The sequence below is a fragment of the Canis lupus genome, chromosome 22, assembly GCF_048164855.1.
Source record: "Canis lupus baileyi chromosome 22, mCanLup2.hap1, whole genome shotgun sequence".
Taxonomy (NCBI): Eukaryota; Metazoa; Chordata; class Mammalia; order Carnivora; family Canidae; genus Canis; species Canis lupus.
This window is the reverse complement of record NC_132859.1, coordinates 47196952-47211319: the sequence shown is the minus strand read 5'-3', so window position 1 is coordinate 47211319 and position 14368 is coordinate 47196952. Positions and strand designations below refer to the sequence as shown.

At 33.1% G+C, this 14368-nt stretch overlaps 1 non-coding gene across 1 annotated transcript; it reads right to left on the bottom strand.

Moving 5' to 3' along the window:
• Positions 1–6560: 6560 nt before the first annotated feature.
• LOC140614537 (U4 spliceosomal RNA) lies at positions 6561–6696 on the bottom strand. Its single transcript, XR_012015379.1, has one exon. It is a non-coding gene; the product is annotated as a U4 spliceosomal RNA (small nuclear RNA).
• Positions 6697–14368: the final 7672 nt, after the last annotated feature.

Sequence of the window (14368 nt, the reverse complement as noted above, 5' to 3'; positions counted from 1 at the left end):
TTTGTTATTTTATTTCTAACTTCTGTAGATGATTGATTTTTAATCTTCCTTCTCTTATAATACATGCATTTAAGGCTATGTATGTCCTTGTAAAAACATCTTTAGCTATTTTCCAAATTTTTCATAGATGCTGTTTCTTTCACTGAATTTGAATTTTAAAATATTGCCTAATATCCATTATTAGTTAATATTTTATCCATTCATCATTTAGAAGTGTATGAGCTAATTTCCAATTATTCCTGATATTTTATGTTGTTCTATTTGTTATCAACTTTTAACTTAGTTCTATTTCTATAAGGGAACATCTCAGTATAATTTCAATCATCTGAAATTTGTTAGAATCTGCTTTCTGGTCCAGCCTAGTATTAAATTTTCTAAGTGTTTTATATGTGCTTGAAAAATATGTATTCTATAGTTTTGAGGTATAGTGATTAATGTATCGGTTACATTTATTCATGTTACTCAAATCCGATCCATATCTTGTTTTTTTGCATTATTTGATGAGTTACTGTGTGTTAAAATCATCCACTATGTCTTCAATTGCTATGTTCAGAAGGAGAAATGATAAAGAGGTACAATAAAACTTTCAGGAGTGACAGATACATTCATCATTGTGATTGTGGTAGTGATCTCAAGACTGCATATACATGTTACAATTTATCAAATGATATACTTTTAATAGGCTAAATTTACTATATGTAAACTGTATCTCAATAGAGGTGTTAAAATGAGCCAACATATTTCATTACTTAACAAAGTAAAGGGGAATGCAAGGTGATCATAATAGACACAAAAATTCATTTGATAAATTTTAATTCATTCATGAAAGAAGATATTAGTGTATTAGAACCTGATAGAAAATTTCTTAATCTTTTGTAAAAAAAAAAAAAAAAATTGCTGAGGTGGTTAAGCAGTGTAGCATCTATCTTCAGTGCCGGTCATGATCCCAGAACCCTGGGATAGAGACCCACATCAGGTTCCCTGAGCCTGCTTCTCCTTCTCCCTCTGCCTGCCACATTCCCTGCTTGTGTGTGCATGCTTGTTCTCTCTCTCGCTCTCTCTCTCTGTCAAATAAAATCTTCAAAAAAAAAAAAAAATGAAAATAGCAGACACAGATACTTTCTCTGCTTTATTAGTCATTTTTAATCAACTTTATGTGAAACTTCCTATTGAAGTTCCAATTAAAGCCAAAAAGATAAAAGGGTTTCAATACTGCAAGTTTTCACTGGAGTATCCTATCAACAGAAACCAATGCTGGGTATACACATGCACAACTATGGCTATCATGATATTTAGTGATGAAGTATTCAAAGCCTTCTTCAGTAGAATGAGAATGAGTTAAGTTCACCCTCTATTGCTCTATATATTATATATTAAACACCATACTAGTTAACTTAGATATAGTTAAATCTATACTCAAATTAGTGATTTAAAAAATATTGACAGATAAATAAATAAATGTGTCAAGGATCAGAAATTGTATTTCTAAGAATACTTCCGATCTCTATCAAACACTTAACTGTGGTTCTTAAAATGACTAAGCTTTAATGCCTTAACTCATCTATTACATTTAATGAATGAACTTCTATGCATCTAGATGGGCAAAAGTTCTATATCATTATTAGGAGAACTTAGAAAGTAGTCACTCTAATCATTTTCTGTGTTCCAAGGCTCAGATGAAGAACTTGGGTTGAATAAGGCTGATTGAGACCATGATTAAAGATTCTAGTCACACATTTGTAAAGATTTCTTAGTACAGATCTTCTTTAATTTATCATGGGGTTCCATCCTGATAAATGCATCATAAGCTGAAAATGCATTTAATACACCCAAACTAAAGAACATAAGTAGGACCACCCTACCTCAACCATGCTCAAAATACTTATATTAGCCTAAAGTTGGGGAAAATCATATAACATGAAGTCTATCTCATAATAAAGTCTTGCTATCTCATGTAATGTATTGAATATTGTGGAAGTGAAAAAACAGAATGGTTTTGTGGGTACAGAATGGTTGTAGGTATATTTGTTGTTTACATTTGTGAATGGGTAGGTGACTGAGAGCTGAAGCTTCCTGCCACTGCCCAGAATCATATTACATATGATTGCTCATATTACATATCACTAGCTTGGGAAAAGATCAAAATTCAAAATTCAAAGTACAGGTTCTATTAAATGTGTATCACTTGGCACCATTATAAGTTGAAACATTGTAAGTAAAACCATTGTAAGTCAAGGACCATCTGTACTGTACATGTGGCTGTAGAGCAATCATTATGTTCAGTGAGTCTTTTTCAAAGGTTTATCGTTTTGAAGAATTTTTTTTTTTTTGATGGCATACAGAACTTAGGGTATGGATACCTAACAGCAAATAAAATAGCTATCATTCACTTCATTAGATGATATTAACTATAAATTGAGTGACTGTCCTCAGGAATATTTATGAGCCTTTCCTTTAACAAATGTTACTCTTGTTCTGAATCTCCTCCATCTGCTCAAGTACTTCTGGATACTTTTGCACTGCCCTCAGTAAGTTTTGTCAGCAAGAAAACTTTGTAAGTTTCTGCTCAAATGCAACAATCACTACTTGTTATTTTTCAATTTAATTTCAGTATAAATTAACTTATCTCTGTGCAAGTAGCATTAAAGCTAATAACCCTAAAAAGGATTAAGATTAGAAAGTAACGCTGTCAGTGACAAAGCTCATTAACAGCTTTTATCACTACAAGCTGATGAACTACATCTAGGATAATTGGTCTAATTATAATACATTTGTTTCTTTAGCCAGGTATTCTTTGCTTCACTCTCTACTGATTACTTATGGGTCTCAGTTTGGCCAATTAAATTTCTCTTCCCACTCTATCCATTTCTAAAACTGATAGCATATAGCTCAGATGTCAGTATACCTGTTCTCTGAATAGAACTTCCTTAAGGAGATAAGAAATAGGCAAAGGGATAGCTTTATCCTAGGGTGTAGGTCATAAAACAAGATATAGAGTGAATAACAATTCTTTTAGGGTTTCCACCCTAAAATTTTAAGTGGAGTTGCTAAAATTTATTTAAAACCTAACTATCCCATAGACCCCTAATATATTCTACTTGCATCATTCCCATAGAACACATTCGTTTATTTTTTACTTTCCTAGCAAGGAACAGAACATCCAACTAGAAGTGACTTAACAACAAAAAGAGTTAAATTACTTTATATAACAGATTATCTGAAGTTAGAGAATTTCACATTTGGAAAAGTAGCTAATGAGTATCTCTAAGGAGATTTTTGCTCAGCTTCTACTCTATCATCCTCAGGATATCAGTTTTTCTTTCTTGTACCTATAAGCCCTCATTGTCTCAAGACTATTTCCATAGTTCCAGGTATCTGGACCACACTCAAAGCCTAAAAACAAGACAGAAATTAGAACAGAGAAAGTGAGTCATCACATGATTTTCTTTCCTATTGTCAGAAAAGCGAAATAGTTCCACAAGACCTTCCCTTACATTTTATTGGCCAAAAACTGATAATATATTCATGTCTAATTGAGAGACATTGGGAAAATACCTGATTTTTCAGTGTTTTTACTTAGAAAGGGAAGGAATAAAAGTGTTTGGTAATGACTTTTGAATTTCCAACTAAAGGTGTACTTAAGAGGAAGATTGTCCCTTTTTTAGTTAAGTGGAAATCTCCATGAAACTTTATTTCTCCCTATTTATCCTTACTGTATTGTGTGTATTATAAAGGGATGAATTTGAATTCAAGTACTTGGAGATAGATCAGTATTTCCAGCTGAGTTCTCCTTGAGCATTAGGATTCACTACAATGACAGTGATCAAGTTATTCATTGTCCAGAATAGATATATTTGAGACTGAAAATGGGGACTAATTACTCTTGGACAAGTGAAAGCTCAGTAATGTCCCAAACAAACTGGTACATGCGGGACCTTACCTTTAAAAGCCCTATGTATATCAGAGCCATAATCTCACTGATTCCTAACTGTTGGTTTTATGCCCAAGACAGGTAAAAATGACAGATTAATAACAGATAAAACCATTGGTGAAAGAGTGAAGCAACTGCTGCCAACTGATACCGAAATACATAGGTGATTCATATGTAAAACCAGCCTGAAACCTCTTCTCTCCCCTTCTCATTGCCATTGTCAACAAAAAGGAAAAGCTTCCAGATCTGAAATTCATCGATACTCCTCAGGCTGCCCTTGACAAAAGCTCTCACTCTGACTACAAGGCTTATTTGTACTCCAACTAAAAAACAACGGGGCAAGTAAAAGTAAAAATACTACTTAAACTGGATTTAAGAAGTGGTTACCTGCAACCCAAACCTATCTTTTGGTTGATCAATCTATCTCTCCCCTCAGTCACATTCAATTTTACAGAGAGAGAGAGAGAGAGAGAGAGAGAGAGAGAGAACTGTCTTATATTAGGGTTTTAAATCATATATGTATTTTTAGATTTTATTTATTCATGAAAGATGCACAGAGAGAGGCAGAGACACAGACAGAGGGAGAAGCAGGCTTCTCGCAAGGAGCCCAATGCGGGACTCAGTCCCCAGACCCGGGATTATGACCTGAGCGAAAGGCAGATGCTCAATAGCTGAGCCACCCAGGCATCCCTTAAACTATATTTTATCACAAGTTTGCCATGGGCTTGTTTCAGTTTCAGTAAACTGAGTACACATAAACTTTATTTATGGGTTCATTAAAAATATTATATTAAATAGGGCATATTAGTCAGGAATTTGCATTTAGCTGCGTGTAACACAACCTTCTCCCACCCATCACATACACATGCACAAAGTTAGTGATTTAGTAAAATGAGACTATATTATGTTTTCCTTGGAATAATAGCTTTGAAGTTATGAAGTTGTAGTTTGTGATCCTATGGCTCAAATACTTTTCAACAAAAGAATTCTCTTGGCTTTTATTTCTTAATTACAAGAGGTTGGTACAGTTTCAGCCATCAGGTCAATATTCCAGGCAAGAGAAAGGAAGGAGGTGACAAAAAAGAACACCATGTGCCTTCCTCTGCCTTCTTTAAAGAGTATTCCTCGAAGTTTTACCTAAAAGTTACCACTTAAAGCTCAATGAACAGAAATGTGCTATCAGTGTACATATATATCAAATAATTAGGTTGTATACTTAAATTAATACAATGTTATACATCAATTCTGTTTTAATAAAACTGGAAAAAAATAGTATGTTACTATCATTTGGAAGCAAATTAAGCTGGACACATTGCTGCATCCAAGAAAACTGGTTTCTTTTAATAGGGATGAGAAGATATATACTGCAGAAGTCCTTGTCATATATATGGTATATAATAATGTGACTGATCATTTATCAATGGAAATTTAACCATCCTTTCCCTCAATTTTCACTATTATTATTAGTATTTCACATCTGTCTTTAAAGTGATGGTAACAGCAACGCAGTATCATAAAGTTTCCCTCTCTCAAATTTGACAAAACTATATCAAAATATAAGCTATGATCAATTAGTTTTTTCTTTTGTTTTACTCCCCTCACCAAAAAGTGGAAAAAATTCTCAAACTTTTCATAGATACTCTCAACTTAGTTGGGAAGAAGGGTAAGGTGACAACCTGGGAAGAAAAGTTTGTAATGCTCTTCTCTCCTAGAAATGTCTATTCTTTTATATGCTTCACTGTAATGTTTTTCCCTACTTCCTTTCAGGAAGGTAAATTGCTATTTATCCTTTGATTATACCTAAAAACCACACTTCTCTAAGCAAAATGTTTTCTATCCAATGGTTCTTTTCTTATATGTATTCAGAGATCATACATCTGTCTTTCAGAATACTTAAACAGCATTTGTGCTGGTATTATCTGTGTGATTGTTTAATTATTGTCGTATTTTACTATATACCTTAAGTGCTCTATATTGAAACAATAATAATTAATTTTATAAGTGTATATTGAATGTTTATGATATACAAGGGATTGTCTAGTGCTCAGGATACCATGGTTAACAAGACACAAACAGGAATAGAATATAGTGATTTTGATGAACTGTATTTGATAAGGCTAGTACGGAAGACATTTAAGAATAAATGTGATACATGCAAGTTAAAGATATAAAGAATTAGAAAGAAATAGATATTTAAAAAGCACGAAGGAGTAAGTAATATCAGACTTACAACCTAGCTGTAAAAATTCTAAAAATGGATAAAACATTCGAGGCAACTGTGTCTGGCACTCAGAACCATGACAGTTAAGAAGAAAAATAAACAAGCTGATCTTCTGACTGTAACAGGCCTAATGGAGTAGGTCTTCTGTGGGCTGATAACTGAACTGAGAGAACACCCAAGATTACATAATGCTGGTTCCAAGAATAATTTTTTTTAAATGGACGAACCCTAATAAGAATAAAAACAAACCTGACAGGAGTGAAACGACCTGCCAATAATTTATCTGTTTATAAAAACAAAAATTACCCTGTGGAGGAAGGTAGGTATTCCAAACTCTGTACAACGTATCATCCATGATTTTCAGAATAAATTAAAAAATACTAATTATAAAAGTAGTAGAAAACATAGCCAATAATTAGTTTTTAAAAAGTCAATAGATTCTGATACAATATAAATGTTGGAAATAGATTAGAAACTTTACAACTAGCAATAATGGTGCCTTGGATAAACCTAATTGACTACAATACTACCACTGTGCAAAGCTAGGTTAACAACTTTAATGCAGCTAATAAAAGTATGTTTGGCATTTTAAAGAGAAATAAGGCATAATGGGCGATTAGAAAGGAAAACTTAGAAATTTTAAGAAGGTAGAATGGAAATTCCAAAAATAACAGTACAGTAGTTGAAATGTATAATTCATCCAATTTGCTTAACAGGAAGAGGTAGAGGGCAGAAAAGAAGAGCCAACAAATTAGAGAACAACCTAAAGAACACAGAAACTTCTGAAAGCAAAGCAGGTAGGTTATTAATGATCAGTATGCAATGTGAAGGGATTTTTTTTTAAGATTTTATTTTGTTTTTTTTTATTTATGAGAGAGAGAGAGAGAGAGAGAGAGAGGCAGAGACACAGGCAGAGGGAGAAGCAGGCTCCATGCAGGGAGCCCGATGTGGGACTTGATCCTGGGTCTCCAGGATCAGGCCCTGGGCTGAAGGCAGCACTAAACCGCTGAGCCACCCGAGCTGCCCAATGTGAAGGTATTTAATATTAAAATTTCAGAGTCCCAGAAAGAAAAGGGAGTTATCAAAACAGAAAAAAATAAAAATAAAAATAATTAAATTTGAGAATTTTCCAAATTTGATTAAAAATATAAACTCACAGAGGCAACTAAAACTATATATAGACACAAAAGTGCCAAAAACCAAACTCAAAGAAGAAATCTTAAAAACAAACCAAGAAAAAAAAAACCACATTTCTTAGAAAGGAACAAAAATAGGATTAATGGCTTACTTTTTGTCAAAAACAGTAAAGACAAAGACATAATAGGATTAGAGGTAAGACTAAAATTATTAAGCAAAAAGCTACCCAGAAGTTTATATACCCAGAAGTTTAGAAGTTTATCTATAAGTGAAGATATCCTTTAAAAAATAATATTAAACAGAGCCATTTTAAGATAATCAAATGCTGAGAGAATTTATTGACTGCTGATGTGCTCTACAAGTAATGCTATAGAAAGTTTTTCAGAGAGAGGAAATACACCATAAGGAAACTTGAGTCTACAGAAAAAAATGAGAAACAAAGAACATGACAAATATGAAAGCAAATATAAGATATTATACCTTGTTCTTTCTTTTGATATCTTTATAGACAATTGAAATTTTAAAAAAAATTATAACTTTGTAAATTGTTATATACAACATATAAATTAAAAGCTCATGGCAACATTACCACAAAAATTGTGGTAGAAGAGTAGAATTATACCACTGAATGTTTCTTACACTTTACACAGAGTGGTACAATATTAATTCTAAGCAAACAGAGATAAGTTAGGACACACACACACACACACACACTCACACACATAAACAGAGGATCAACAACAACTAAAAAAAGTCCATGGAAGTGTTAAAATAAAATATTGAAAGTAACATATTTAAGCCACAAGTAGGAATAAAATAATGAAAAAGGAACAGGAAACAGAATGATCCAGTGGGGAAAAAAATTCAAGATGATATATTAAATCACAAAAAAAATCATACATTAAATGTAAATGGGCTAAATACTCCAAATAAATGCAAAGATTGTTACACTGATTAAAAAGAAAAAAAAGTCAGTGTAGTTTGTTTATAACAAACTATATAAGGATATATACCTTAATGGCTCACATAGTTGAAAAGTAAAAAGTAAAAAGATGGAAAAGAATGTATATTTAAAAGCACGAAAAATCATTTGTTATTCTTAATGTTAATCAAGATAAAATCCTAGACACTTAGTATTACCAGAGAAAAAAAGGGGAACTTTATAACACTAAAAAAATCAATTTGTCGAGATATATATATCCAAAAGTATATACATGTAAAAACATTAAAAATATATTCAACATAAGTGAGAGAAGAGGAAAAATAGACAAAAGGATAATTTCTAACCAAGGTATTGATAGAACCAATAAAATACCACACTAGTTTTCCCTTTAAAATGCCCATTCCTCATATTTTGTATGGCTGACTAAAATGCTCCTTTCTCTCATCAATTGAGTCTTAGCATTCTAATTCAAAACAGCCTCCCTTAACATTCATCTAGAAGGAAACATGACTGACTAGTATTTTTTTTTAGTGTTACTTTTTTTATGTAGAATGTATTGGTTTTATTTATTTATTTATTTATTTATTTATTTATTTATTTATTTATTATTTATGTTGTCATTGCTAGTTTCTCATCTACCCAAATGTAAGCTCCATGACTGCAGTCTTCTCTGCCTTACTGCTCGCTGTTATGCCCCCACACCAGCAGTAGGGTCTGACAGAGAGAGGCTACACAATTAGTATGTCCTGAATGTGTAGATACCTGAACATAGAATGATAAGTTTATGATCTAATGTTTTTAATTGAAGACAATATGTGTTGATTATGAAGAAATACAATGTTAAGAATCATAAACATTTAAAGAAAAGCTTTGTAACATAATAAAAAATTTTTTTAAATGTGTTTGTGTAAGAAAAAATAGAGTACTGGCAATGTAAATAGGAGGCAACATGCCTGGGTGGCAAAGTTGTTTAAATGTCTGACTCTTGATTTCAGCTCACTTTGTGATCTCAGAGTTGTTAGATCAAGGCCCTGTGGGGCTCTGGGCTGGGTGTGGAGCCTGCTTGAGATTCTCTTTTTCCCTCTCCCTCTGCCCATCTCTCCTTCTCTCTTTCTCTCTCTAAAAAGAAAAAAGAGAGAGAGAGAAATAGAAGAAAATAGGATGTTAAACAAATTTAAACATACTAATTTAATTACCTTTCATAGTAGGAAATTATTATACTAAAAAGTTGATCAATTAAGAAATTGAGATGTTAGTCTCTCATTAGAAAATATAAAGGCGGGATCCCTGGGTGGCGCAGTGGTTTGGCGCCTGCCTTTGGCCCAGGGCGCGATCCTGGAGACCCGGGATCGAGTCCCACGTCGGGCTCCCGGTGCATGGAGCCTGCTTCTCCCTCTGCCTATGTCTCTGCCTCTCTCTCTCTCTCTCTCTGTGTGACTATCATAAATAAATAAAAATTTAAAAAAAAAGAAAATATAAAGGCAAGCAGCAGTAATAAATTAAAATTTAGGCTCTATACATTTCAAGTGACTAAAGATAAAATAAAAAGGAAAGCAAAAGCAATATAGCAAATATAACACATATAACAAAAGATAGATACAAAGGAAATAAAGTTAATTCTAACAATGATAAAAGTAAACTGGAAAATTTGGCTGAGTAAATGGGAAAAACAATGTTATGGAACGTTATTCTTGTATAAAAGAGACATGTAAAAGAAAGTGACACATTATTATTGAAAATAATAAGAATTGGCAAAGACACACAGGCACATGCAAACAAATATTAAGCAGGGTCCTGACATTAACATCACATGAGAGTTAATTAAAGGCCAAATGCATTGTACAAGACAAATGTGCTGTGTGCCTTATAATTATAATACATGCAATCTACAGAAATATGTAACAGTTATGAATCTTTTTATAAACCAAACAACTTGGCATCAAAAATATAGATTCAAAACTGGATGAAATTGAAGTAGAACTAAAAGCTCAATAATTCTTTCAGCCAATAGTAGATGAAAAAAATTAAAATAAATAAGCCTATAGAGCCTTTGATTAATAATTTGTTCAATAAAACATACTCTTTTAAAGCATTCTTAAAATAATTTAAAATGGCTATACATTAAGCCACAAAAAAATCACAACAAATTCCAAAATCTGTAAGCATATATTACAATGTTTTGAATACTAGTGGGAAAAAGTAGTAAAAATTAACTAAATTCTATGCAATTTAAAACTATCTCTCTCAAATAATTCTTGAGTTAAACAAGAACCGTTTTTATCATTTATTTATTACATCTTTAAGACTTTACTTATTAGAGCAATTTTAGGTTTACAATAAAAATGAGAGAAAGGTGCAGGAATTCTCATTCACCTCTTCCCTCACATATGCATAATCTCCCCTATTATCCACATCACTCACTGGAATGCTACATTTTTACTGGGGATGAACCTACACTGACACAACATAATCATCCAAAATCCATAGCCTACCTTGCTATGGGTTTTGCTCTTAGTGTTTGTATAGCCTATAGGATTGGACAGATGTAGAATGATAAATATTCATCACTGTAATCCTATACAGAGTACTTTCACTGCCTTAAAATTCCTCCATGATCAATCTTTTCATTTCTCTCCTTCTCATAGTTTATTTTTTAATATAAGTGAAATATATCCAAACCCACAGAGTGTAAGTAACCCTAGTGTAAAAGGGAAATTTTTGCCTCAAACATTCAGATAACTGAAGAAGAAAGAATAGAAATGTGTAAAATAGTGAAATTCAATTTGTTTAAATTGGAAAAAAAAAGAAAAAGAAAAATTTAAGAGGAAGGCATTTGCAAATATAAAGCAACACTTATATGCTTATAAACAAGATACTTACAAGATAATAACAAGCACACATGATTTAAAAGCTTAGTGAATTATTAGGAAAACAAAGAACAAAACGAGTCACTAGATAAATAAAAAGATAAAAGTTTATAGACTGAGAACTGAGAATTCAGAAATAATTACAAACATATGGATTTGGAAATAAGTAGTGAGAAGTATTCTCCAAGTCATGCAAATACATTTGAAGGTCTATACAAAATAGATGGCTTCTCAAAAAACATCTTGACAAAAATTACTCAAGAAGAAAAAGAAAATATAATTAGATCTATGATTACAGAATATACTAAGGAAGTTAAAAATAATGTCGGGTCAAGGTGTTTTCTCAGTTGAATTATTAAAACCTTCAAAGAGCAGGTATCTTAAGTGCTATATAAATAGGGCATAGAGAGAGAGAAAAAAAAGTTTTAAAAATAATCCTAGAAAAGCAACAGGGAACAAATAACACAATATGCAAAATAGCAAATAGGAAAGTGTAGACCTGCACTGCCCAATATGGTAGTGACTAGGCCAATGTGGTTTTATTAATTTTAACTTTTTAAGATTCAATTTCTGAGTTGCACTAGTCACATGTCACATTGCAACTGTTTTATAGCTTTTTATTTTTTTTAAATTTTTATTTACTTTTATTTTTTGACAATAAGTTCAATGTTTTTTGCATGAATTCCTTCTGCATTTTTTTTGTATATTTTTTATTGGAGTTCAATTTGCCAACATATAGTATAACATACAGTCCTCATCCCATTAAGTGCCCCCCTCAGTGCCTGTTACCCAGCCACACCATCCCCCCCACCCACCTCCCCTTCCACTACCCCTTGTTCATTTCCCAAAGTTAGGAATCTCTCATGTTCTGTCACCCTGTCTGATTTTTCCCACTCATTTTCTCTCCTTTCCCCTTTATTCCCTTTCACTATTTTTTATATTCCCCGTATGAATGAGACCATATAATATTTGTCCTTCTCCTATTGACTTGCTTCATTCAGCATAATACCCTCCAGTTCTAGCCCCACTGTGCAACTGTTTAATAGCCACATTTGGCTAGTAGTTTCCCTGCTGAATGTTTGAGAAACATAACACTTCAGACTTCACAAGCAGTTGTAGAAGAAAGCCCTAGTGAATTCCTCATTCCTGAACACATCACTGAGAAACAAACTGGGATAGTCTAATTGGCTAAACTTGATCCATCAACCCACCTCTGAGGCCAGAGAACAGGGATACAGGGAGACACTGTGATTTATGGTTCCTGTAGAATCTCAAGGTAAAACAAACAATCCATGTCACCACACACTTTAAAATACACTATACTTCCTTGGCACAAAAGCTTTCTGAGACACATAGACATCACACAGAATACAAACAGAAACTCACAGACAGAGACACTAGGAAATTGCTCAAGCTCATTCTGCTGAAAAAAAATGCCAAAGCCAGCTCTTAAACCTAGCTGTTCTGAATATAGGCCCCGTGGAGTCCTTATGATATATCACTGGATGCTTGCTCAAAGCAGGTACTTTGGCATTCTCCTGGTGCTTAGAATTATTGGCATAACATGTGTCCATGTTACTGAAAGATAATTTGTAATCCACAAGAGCCTACAAACTCTTAAGTGTAGCATATAGAATCCAGCATGTAGATTTTCAGTAATAATATTAGCACTTGTCATTTGCCAGGTTATAAACATTATAACATTTAATATATTGTATGCAAAAAGAAAGAGAGACAGATGTGGGGAAAGAAATTATTTGGTAAAAATAATAATATAAAGGAGATTGGGGAAAAAATAAAGGAGATTGGGGAACATAATGCTGATCCAATTTTATACAGAAACAGATTAGGAAAATAAAATATTCTTTGTGAAAATGTCTAGCACACATACACATGGTAGGTACTTAAAAAATGTCTGTGGCTGTTGTTGCTGGAAAACTTTAGAGAACTGAAATGTATCTCCCATACTTTACAAACAAGTAATGGCCTTTTTTTTCTTGGAAACCAGCTATCTAACAGTAGGGCCTAAGAATAAATTAAGGAACAAGTACTATATACTGTAATATTTGTCAATCTAGTGGCCTCCTTTTTGGTTTGACTATATAGGATCAGTGTCAGTGGAATAATTGAGCTGACCTCAAAACAATCACAAACTGAACTCTAAAATAAAATGCCCCCATTGCAGTTTGCTGCCATTCACTTCCATAGCAGCATCCATGCCCAAAGCACATGCAATGGCAGATCTGATGCTAGCAGAGAGGGGAGATTAATCTGACTACAGATTACCAAGCTCATGTAATGCATATGTCCTGACTCTGGGTATTGACACAGCTGCAGAGTGTACCACCAGGAAGCCTATTTCTGTGGACGTGGCCAGGAGAGTTTTCCTCTTAGGCATCAGTGGAAGACCCAGGAGCCTACTTAACCATGAAACTAACTGGAAAATTGGAGTGAGGAAAGGGAGGGAGGTACATTGAAGAATGAAGTTCACCACTCTGAAAAATTCGAAATTGCTCATCCTAGGTCTTGGGCATGGTTCAGGAAGGTATTAAACTGGCAGAGTTCTAACAACACATTTGGAGAAGAGAATGCTATAGATAAGACGACCAGTGAGAACACTAACAGTTTCAAAATGGATGCTATAGTGGGGTTGGGAAGACAATGGTTCAGAGTAAGAGACATCAGCAGTTTGATGCACTGATTTATTCACTCAACCAAAATTGATTATCTATTATAGAAAAACTCTGTTTTTGGTGAGAGGCTATGACAAAGAGAAGAAAAAATGTCCAAAACCCAAGCACCTATGTTTCAAGAAGTCGCAGACTAGAGTAGACAAATACATATCAATAAATAATAAAAGTATACTAATAACTTCCATTTGGTAAAATCTATGAGTAAGAAGAAATAAAGTATGATAGTGATGTTTCTGAGAAACATAATGAGAACTGACCAAAGAAGTAGGTTTCCTATAACAAGATAAGAGATTTGCTTTTGTATATAAGTTTAAGATTCCAGAATAGACATGTGTGCTAAGGGTATGAGCAGGGAAAGAGACATAAATAGGATGAACTAACAGGCAAAATCAACACAAAAAAAGCCAAAAAGTTCATTTTTATCTCATTTTAACACAGAATGTTGCATTTGAAGTACCAGGGAAAAGCATATGTTGATACCAGTATCTAGTGGTAAGGAGGAAATATTTATGGCATAAAAAACATGCAGTTCTGGTAGTGTGGAATAAGACCTAAGAGAAATTGCTTATTAACTTT